Below are 10,000 nucleotides of genomic sequence, written 5' to 3' on the forward strand. Positions count from 1 at the left end.
CTCTCTCTCTCTCTCTCTCTCTCTCTCTCTTTCTCCCTGTCTCTGTGTGTGTGTGTCATACACCATCCTTCCAGTCTAATTTAATTAGCACTTTGCAGAGTAACCTTGAAATTTCAAAGCTTGCTTCCAATGATAGAATTTCTCCACCAAAGCCATACCTCCTAAACCTATTCAAAAACTGCTACAGAATCACCAACTGGGGCCAAAGGATTGTTCTCCAGAGCCTATGGTAGACATTCATATTCAAATCACCACATCACAGAAGCAGGAGTGACACTAAGTTTGGATTCAGAATATATATAAGCATGGCAGCATACACCTGTAATCCCATTGCTGAGCAGGGAATACATTGCGGCTCATTGAACATTAAGACGAATAGGCTTAGTGAAAAGTCTATAGGTCATGTAGGTACTACACATGAGTCATCTTAAGAGAGTTCTCATGGAACCCTGGGTAACTCTTACAAGGTTGTTTTTGTGGATGAGAAAGAGTAACCTCTCAGTCTCCTAGGATTTCTGTATCCGACGATAACCTTTCCCTTTTACATGTGTTACCTACTCTGAAATCCTTCATCTTTGCCGAAGTGTGCTGCTTGATATTCAGCCTCCTAAGCTATGATCTGATGTAAGGCTCTTCACAGACGACCAACCCTTGGTCATCTTATTTAAATGATGAAGAATAGACTAATACAAAGTAAGACAATTGTTTGGATTTACTTTTATACCTTTTTTTTAAAAAAAAACAATTCCAATTTACTGAACATAGTGAAACCACTGCCAAGTTCAACTGTCACTTTTTCCTTTCTCCTTTTTTCTTCCCTACTTTAGGTGATGTATCTCAGTATAAAGCCCTTCCACTTTAAATCCATAACAGTTTGGAGCTGTGGAAACATCCTTAGTTTTCAGTCTAAAATGACTATAGGTTATTCTTAGGATTTACAACTTCTGCTCTAAGTCCAGGAATAAAAGATGCTCCTCTGTTCCTCATTTTCTTCCTGCACTTTATTCACTATCTAGCTTTTCCCAGAGCCTTTTCATCTTCAAATATGGGAGAGAAAATACCTTTCTGAGTTGCACTGGAGTTTAAATTAAATGCATGAGCATTATAGCCATACAACCTTGGACAAATTATTTAGCCACTCTTGATTTGGTATTCTTGTTGGAATGTAAAGGTTATAAAAGTGATTGGCTTTCAAGATTAATGTGAGAATCTCAGTATATATCCTGACATAGCTACATCCCTCATTGCTGTGACAAAATACACACAAGGCAACTTAAGAAAGGCGGCGTCTATTTTGATTTATGGTTTAAAGATACAGTCCATCATGGTGGGAAGAACATGGTAGCAAGACCAGGAGGCACCTGGATACATTGCATCTATAATCAGGTAGCAGAGAGAGATTAATTCTGATATTCTTCTTGCTCTGTCCTTTCTATTCACTCTTAGAACCAAGCCCATACAATAGTGCCATCTACATTTAAAGGTTTTTCTTTTTCCATCCATGTTAATCTCAAATTTAAAAGTCCCTCAAAGGTGTGCTCAGTGGTCTTAGGTGATTTGAGTGCCTGGCAAGTTTACAATTTCTATTAAGTCTGATATGCATGAAGTCCCAATTTTTCTAAACCAGACAGTTTTGAAACAGTGATCTGAAGTTATGTAGTGATTGTAGATTGTAGATTTAACCTTCACTTACTCTCACACTTGTTCACATGATTCAAAGCTATATATCCACTCTCAACAAAAGAGATAAAACAATAAAAATCACCTGTTCTAAATGGCCATGCTATTTCCAAGACTCTGGGAGTCTGGAGAGAAGCTTTCTTGGAAAAAGTTAGCATGATGAAGCACAACTAGAGTGAGAATCTCTGACTAAATTTCTTTGGATCTCAGCTTGCAGTCACTTTGTGCACTTTTAAAACATTTTCCTTAGAATTCATTTGGTAGTCAGAATTTTTTAATGTTATGAGACACTGTTCCATATATTAAAATATCTTTACTTACCAGCTGTACAATTTTTTTCTGTGGTGCAGTCAATTGCATGTTTATGTGCACAGATGCTTATGTAGAGTCATGTATAAAACAAATTCCCTTCCAAATCAATAGAGCCAATGTCATTTTCACATGTGTAGGGCAATAGACAAGAATTACTGGGAAATAGAAAAATATTTAGGTGAATTTCTAAATCAAAACTTGTTTTTTATTGTTAAATAGTACATAATCCCTTTCCAAGATACCTTTATACTTTCCCAATCTTACATTCTGGGTGCTATGATGCTCCGATTCTCTCTGCTTGGCAGCAGCTGCTGCTTCCATTAAAACATATCAAAGCATGCATAATGGAGTAGGTAGAGAATTGTGATTGAGGACTCTCCAATATTTCTAGCCATAATTGCACAGCATGATTGAGGCAATAGATTATCATTCCAGCTATTGACAGCAAGGAAGAATTGTGTCCACATTGTTTGGCCTCCACTGTTAGACTTGCCTCCTGAGGTTACAACAATGCTTGTGATTTACTCATTGCCTATACTCCTGTCTGTCTGTATAAGATGAGTGAAAGTCATTGACTACATCAGAAGAAGACACTCATGGACACATTTCCTCACACTCTGAGTGTGCTTTCAGTGTTGGGCAAATGTGTTAAACAGCAAAGTTAGTTGAATTTGCTTGTTTGTTTCATGGCATGGCAATTTTGTCCTGGCATGTTCCAACTGACTTCATTCTTAAGCAATCTACTTCTAATATATACACAAACACACACTCATGTATATGTGCTGTCACTTAAAGCACATAGCTTTTGTGACTAAGATATTAGTGAAGTTTTGCATGGATACACCTTGTCAATATTTGACCTTCTGTCCTTGTACCTATAGCAAATCACTAGTTCCCGTTTTAGGAACTTTGGTTAATGGTTTTACAACCTCTTGGAATGTGCTGTATTTTGCAGATGCCTGCTTTCTATCTCAGAAGCAATTAAATTGTATAATTTGAAAACTGGAAGAGCTGGGCAGTTGTGGCATACGCCTTTAGTCCCAGCACTTGAGCGGTAGAGGCAGGCAGATTTCTGAGTTTGAAGCCAGCCTGCTCTACAGAGTGAGTTCCAGAACAGCCAGGACTACAGAGAGAAACCCTGTCTTGAAAAAAAAAACATCAAACTCTAAATAATCATACCCTAAGTTGGAGGGATACAGAAAAGGACTAGCTAGTAAATAGTTTAGGCTTTGTTGTACAGCCACCAAAATCAAGAATATTGTACACAGATGAATACGATCCTGTAAAACTGTGAAAACTCTTCAAAGGGGGCAGGACTTGGCACATTAGCTATAGTTTGATAACTCCCTGCCCTGAAGCCTTGTCCATCCGTGGACACTTCATGGGGTCATTTTTGAGAATCCTGTGTGGTGAGACCACAGTTGGCCACTCTCATAGTGGAACTTTAGAAAACACTCCCCAGTAGAAGAATTTACTAGGTTGCTGTCAGTTTGTGTGACCTACTAAAGAATACTTCAATCAGAAACCAGTGTGGAGGTTTTTCAAAAAGCCAAACAAGATCTACGGTATGAGCCACCTCTACCACTCTTGGGCATGTACCCTAAGGATGTTGTATTCTGTTCTAGAGACACCTGCTGCATTCACAGCATACAGGAAATGGAAATAATCTAGATGTAATAATCAACGGATGAATAGGTAATGAAAATATGATACATAAAAAAAAGAAAGAAAAACAAACAAACAAACAACGAAAAAAACTGGAAGAGTTATTGATGCAATTTTGACAACAGAAAGGACTTAATAGCATTCCTATTATGATGGACCTTAATAATTACTATAATAATTTTTAGGAATTCTTATAGAATCATCATTAAAAATTAAGATATCTTCTACTTGTCTATATAGTATCACTATAAGACAGCACATCTTTGTTCTACAGAAATCTGCTCAAAAGTATGGGCTAATACATTGTGATTGTTTTTTTTTTTATTGGATGCTTTCTTTATTTACAATATCTCCTTTCCCAGGTTCCCCTCTGAAAATAATAAATAAATAAAATAAAATAAAATAAAATAAAATAAAAACAAAAACTAAAACAATCCCCTGTTCCCTCCCCCTCCCCCTGCTCACCATCTTATATATATTTAATAACAGGAAAAGCATATTAATGGCAGAAATCTATCCTAAAATGAAATCCTCCATGGCCTTGCCTAAAGGAGCAAGTCATTGTAAATTTTAATCCATGGCAGATCCATCACCCTGCCTGGCAGAACAATGCTATGGGCCTTAGAGTGCCTGGACAGAGAGCTTCATGTGATCGATGTCTCTGTGCCCCACAGTGCACATTGTGTGAGATGGGGAAGTGTGGGTGTGGATGAGCATGGTGTGTACAGTATTCATAGTTGTAAAGGACACACTGGTTGTTGCCATAAACCAAGTGAAATGTAGCTCATTTGGAGATCTATTCCCCCTGCTACGAGTGTGGTTTTCAATGGACAAATTTATTAGCATAAGTCTTGAGTAGAAATATAGCTGTGAACACTTCAGAGGGCTGTGGTTTTATGTAATAGAAGAATAAACTGTTTATGGCAAAAATATGATTGTTACATACATTTAATTACAGGAAAGGCATATTAATGGTAGGAATCTATCCTAAAATGAAATTCTCATGCCCTTGCTTAAAGGACCAAATCATTGTAAATTTTAATCCATGGCACATCCATCTCAGGACACCTGCTAGATTTTAACTTCTCCTTGATGTCTCCTGGTACAGACCCCAGTATGAGGGGTTCTTTTCCCTTCTCAGGTGGTATTTACTATTACATGACTTTCTATCCTGCTTCACTTTCCTTGCTCTATCTATCCTCCCTGAAGGGAAGATAGGTATCTTCATGGGCAGTGGGCTTAGTTCAACCTTGGAGATGTTTCAAAGCCAGTTTCCTGGTAGAGAATCCCTCAAGGGTCATGTATGTGGTACGGTTCACTTGCAGTTTAATTGCTTGGAATAATACCAGTTGCTTGTTTCTTCTTTATGTTTTCCCAACTTGTATTGTGCCTTACATTTCAGAGGGTCAGTTTGATTTCTGTAATGAATTGTTGGCCAAAGAGTTCAGAATCAGCCATCTGACAGTTACAAGAAGCAACTTTTTATGCATCCTGCTCTTACTTGCAAGAAGTGTGAACCACACACACAGGGCTTCAGAGGGCTGCTGTCTTCAGCTAAGGCCCACAGTGGGTATTATCTCCATGTGTAGAAGCCTTTGCTTTGAAGTGGCCTCTCATGGCTAGAAGCAGATGGCATAATCTCCTTATAAATTAAGCCATTAAACAAAACTACTAAGTCATAAAGCTGTGGCATTACCCTGAAATTAAAGCACTGTCACCTTCAAATTGCCAAGAATTCTAACAGCCACTTGGAGAAATTCCTTTCCCACATCCACTTAGCATGGCCTGTTGAGTCAAACCACACTCAAATGAGAAGAGGTATCGTACCCCAAGTTCAAGAAATTTTCAGGCATTGGACTTGCAGTTCTTTCATGCTTTTCCTTTATTACCCTCACCTTTCTCAAATTCTTTATTAATCTCTCATTTATTAATCTATTTGTCTAGTCCATTTATTTGCTTCCTAATATATTTTTGATATGCTTAGTTATATATGCATTATTCAATTATGTAGACATTAATTCATGAAAATTACATTCTAATGTTGACTGCTTGTCACCAAAGTTCACACAGTGAATAAATCTATTTTTGTCCTTCAGAAACTCATAAATAAAAGTAAATCAAATATTTAAATTAAATTAGCTGTTTATAAAAATTAGTTATTTATTGTATTGAGTGTCCGTCTGTTTCCGTGTCTATGTCTGTGTCTGTGTCTATGTCTGTGCCTATGTGTGTATGTCTGCATGTGGAGTCCAGGGATCATCCTTGAATGCTTTTGTTTTGGTGTCACCTACCTTTGTGTTTGAACAAAGAAACCAAGTTTCTCCTTGACCCTATGTTTAATAATTCAGCTGAACTCACTGGCCACAGGCTGTAGAGGTTGTACTGCCTGTTTCAACCTAGCGCAAGCATGCTTGGCCTTTCTTACTGGTTTCCACTGATGGAACTCTGGTCTTTGTACTGGGCAAACACTTTACCAACAGAGCTATCTCCCCAAACCTTAGATTATTTTGTGAGTCTCTCAATAAATTATGTACTTATTAATTTTTATTTACTTGCTTCCTTATTTATTTTTATGGGCTGAGGTTTTCTATGCTTTATTCTTTCTATCAATTATGCAAAAGTTTATTCACACAAATTATATTTTAATATTGACTGAGCTGATCACCACAATCACAAAGTAAATAAATCTATTTTTTTCCTCAAAAAACTGTTTTTGAAAGAAGACAGGTGCAATACATACATATTTTAGACTTGATGTGGAAAATATATTAGGAAGCTATGATGGCACAGAAATACAGCACAGGAGGAATGAATTGAGGAATGCTGTACAAGGGGACCAAAAGGCGTAGTCATTCAAGGTGTCTGAATAGCTGCCTTTTGAGCTATATTTTGTGTGTATGTGTGAGGGAGGGTTTGTGTGTATATGATATATATGTGTATGGTGTTTGCATATACATGTGTATGAGCATGTGTCCCCATAAGTATACACAAAGTTCAGAAAAAGACAGTGGGTATGAGAGGGCTTCTCTTGAAATTGAAAATATACTGGTGATTAAAAAGCCCCCAGCCCCTTCCCACAATCTGCCCTCCCCAATGTAGGGGTTATAGCACAGGTGGATATGCAATGTATTTTGTATGGGTAATGGGGATTTAAAATCAGATCCTCAGCTTGGCCAATAGGTACTGCTTGCCCACTGAGCCATGTCCCCAGACCCTGATCTGACTTTGTAGTAGAAACAGCTGTTAATTACAGAGCAGCTACTAGCCTGAGGTGCCATGCTCTGCATTTCATAGTGGAGATGGCTCTGGTGCCTACCATCTGTGTGAAGAATATGAATTCTCTCTGTTTTAGTGAGCAAGGCACAGAAATCTCATGCGTAAAACATCTCGCTTAGAGTTGAATTATACCACTGAAGTTGCCAGGTTGAGATTATGAAGACTAAGTGCTCAGGTTGACAGCAAATCTGCAGCATGGAGGGGCCCCTGTTCTCTAATATGCCACAGTGAGCTTGTATTGTGCCTTCTATGTGTCACTAGACCATCAGAAAGGACTGCAAAGTGTAGAGGTCTCCAGTGCCCACTGTACATTCCTCAACATCACTTTCCTCTTCTGGAGGATGGATGTGCTCATACCTCCTTCCAGAGTTCCTGAGGAGTAAATGAAAATAATATAAAGCTGAGGTTCTCGGTGTCCAATTATCTATGGAACCTCAGCTGAGAAGAGAGTTTAAAATGTCAATGTCTAGCTCCATTTCTGGTGCTGTTTATTCAGTGAGTGTGAACAGAAATGAGTCAGAAACACTATGCTTAGCATGCTATAATGGTTAATGCTGATTGTCAGCTTGTCAATCTAGAAGCGTCTAGAAAAGAAGCATTGGGAATGTCTATGTGAGTTTTCTAGATTGTGTTAAAGGTGGGAAGACCCCTGCTAATGTAAAAGTACCACTTGATGAGCAGGGGTTCTGGATGAGCACAATGAAGCACAAAGACTGAGAATCAATCAGTACTCATCTTTCTGCTTCTTGACATTGGTAGTATGGTGCAATCAGCTTCCTCAAGCTCCTGCTGCCATGAATTCTCCACCAACACAGACTGCAGCCTTGAGCTATGAGTCAAAATATAGCCTTGATTCTTTAAATTGCTTTTGATTTTTTTCCCATCAAAATGAAGAAAGTAATTTCTACACACATTTGTAGACAATTGAATATATTTCTTCAAAGCAATCAGTTGAGTGTTGAGCATTTAGTAAGGCCCCTATTTTATTCATCTTTCTACAGCCAAGGGAACCTATCTTAAGACTCGAGTACAGGGCTTTCATGGCTAGATCTATATAGTACTTTTCTGTGTAGATAGATTGAATTTCCTTAGTTTTAGGGACAGGGGAACCAACAAAGATCAAACAATATGCTGCTTTGTGTCCTATTAATTGATAACATCCATGCACAAAGCCCCATGTGCATCAACAGAATAAAATCATCCAGCCCTGAAAGCAGTTTCACTAAGTCACTGATATTTACTTCACATACATATGTAGATGTTTTCTAGCTCTGGAATACTGCCAATGCACTTAACATCATCTATGATGCTCAACTTCCACATTGATATAAATAAGAGTAATAATTCTTACTTCAATGACTGTACGCACAGGTTAAGTAAAATTAAATGAGGGATGCATCAGATGCTCCCGGTTCAGCATCTGGCATTGTCTAAACATTTCTGCAGTAGTTCACATATGGTTGTAAGTATGTCTGCTTCCAAAACCCAACAAGAGAGTAAAATGTAAACCTAGGCACAGCAAGTTCATGGTCTGTAGTCTAATGTATCTTGGAAATGTAGTTCCCACAGACGTGACCATCACCATTGCTGCCATCAAGATAAAATGTCACCTCACTCTACTGCCCAAGGTACTCAGAATGCTTAGTGCATGATGACTGTTGAGTGTCATTTTGTCACAACTTAAAATCTTGTGGACAAGTCTCTGATCATTTCTGTGAAAAAATTTCCAGATTGTATGGAACTATGTGAGAAAACCCACCCTAACTATTAGTGATACCATTCCCTGATTTGGGGTCTTGTGCTGAATACAAAGAGTCGAGGGAACTGAGCATCTAAATTCCTCTCTTTCTGGTTCCTGATTATATATACAGTGTGACCAACTGCCTCAAGTTCCTGCCTCCATGACTTCCTGGCCAAGATGGCATGCACTGGACTAAGGTTTATTTTTCCATATATATGTCACACAACCATGACTGCTGATGGCCCAAGTGAATCACAATTTGACCTGACATTTTCCAAGGTCTTTGGTATTCTGGTTTGTGAGTGAGACCATAGGATAGGGTGATATCTCTGAAATCAGGGGTACATTGATGTCCTGAAGGAGACTTACACAGAAGTAGACCTCAATCCTTACTAGAGCAACGATGTGGAAGAACACACATCCACTTGGAGCCTTATCACTATGCTTATTGCAAAGTCCTTCCAAGATAACCTTTTGGGAAATGAAACTTGGGGAGGCTTGTGTCTCTGAGAAAATAAATAAAAATAGAGATGAAATATCATTGGAGGGAGTAGGGTCATTGTCTGAGGGTTTGCCCAAGCATTCTCACATGGCGATAGATAGATTTAGCTGTACAAATACTTTTCTTGTTCAGAAGAGAGAAGTAACAAGGCCAGTGTCAGAAGTACCTCCCAGAGTTCTTGCATGTTCTTGCTCACTTTTCCTCTGAAAGCTAGATTCCAGGGAGAGATGGGGAAATCAAAGTCAGTTCATATACCTCATGGAATGAAAGAGGCCAGTTTTGGTGGCAGTTTGTCACTATTGTTATGTGAAGGGAGAAGCAGAAAAACACTTTACCTGGGGACACATATCTCTTTGCTCTTTCCTTCTATGGATAATCTTTGGGTTTTTTTTTTGTTGTTGTTGTTGCTGTTACTGCTATAAAATACCTGAGATTGAATATTTCTAAAGTAAAGAAGTTTATTTAGCTCACTGGTTTTCTTGCTGAATATTTGTTTTCTGGTTTCTTCAAAGTGTGACGGGTGTCAGCAGATGGTGTCTGTGTATGATAGGACACAGCTTGCTAGAGAAAGCAAGAAGGTGTGTCAATGAAGCCAACTTTATTTCACCATCCTGTCGTCAGTTCAGTCCTATAAAAGAGATATCTCTTCTATGGCTGATAACTATTAGCCTACCTCAAACGTAACCACCTCTCTGAAGTTCACAATGTCCTAAACCATCAGGCCACTCAGGGTATATCACAGGAGGCAAACAAGTCCGCAGCACACGAATCTCTCTGGGCCAGATCCTATCCAATGCCAAGCATGGTCTTGACATGGAAGTCCA

At 38.6% G+C, this 10,000-nt stretch overlaps 1 protein-coding gene and 1 long non-coding RNA gene across 6 annotated transcripts in view; one reads left to right on the plus strand and one right to left on the minus strand.

Moving 5' to 3' along the window:
- The window catches only part of Cntnap5 (contactin associated protein family member 5), a 910,241-nt gene that overhangs the window by 589,485 nt on the left and 310,756 nt on the right, over window positions 1-10,000 (plus strand). The window lies entirely within an intron of this gene.
- LOC116097530 overlaps window positions 9,621-10,000 on the minus strand; it is a 2,401-nt gene continuing 2,021 nt past the window's right edge. Inside the window, exon 2 of the long non-coding RNA XR_004121457.1 lies at window positions 9,621-9,737. This is a non-coding gene — a long non-coding RNA (uncharacterized LOC116097530). The remainder of the gene's footprint in view (window positions 9,738-10,000) is intronic.

This window comes from Mastomys coucha, unplaced genomic scaffold (genome assembly GCF_008632895.1).
Source record: "Mastomys coucha isolate ucsf_1 unplaced genomic scaffold, UCSF_Mcou_1 pScaffold1, whole genome shotgun sequence".
NCBI classification, from domain to species: Eukaryota; Metazoa; Chordata; class Mammalia; order Rodentia; family Muridae; genus Mastomys; species Mastomys coucha.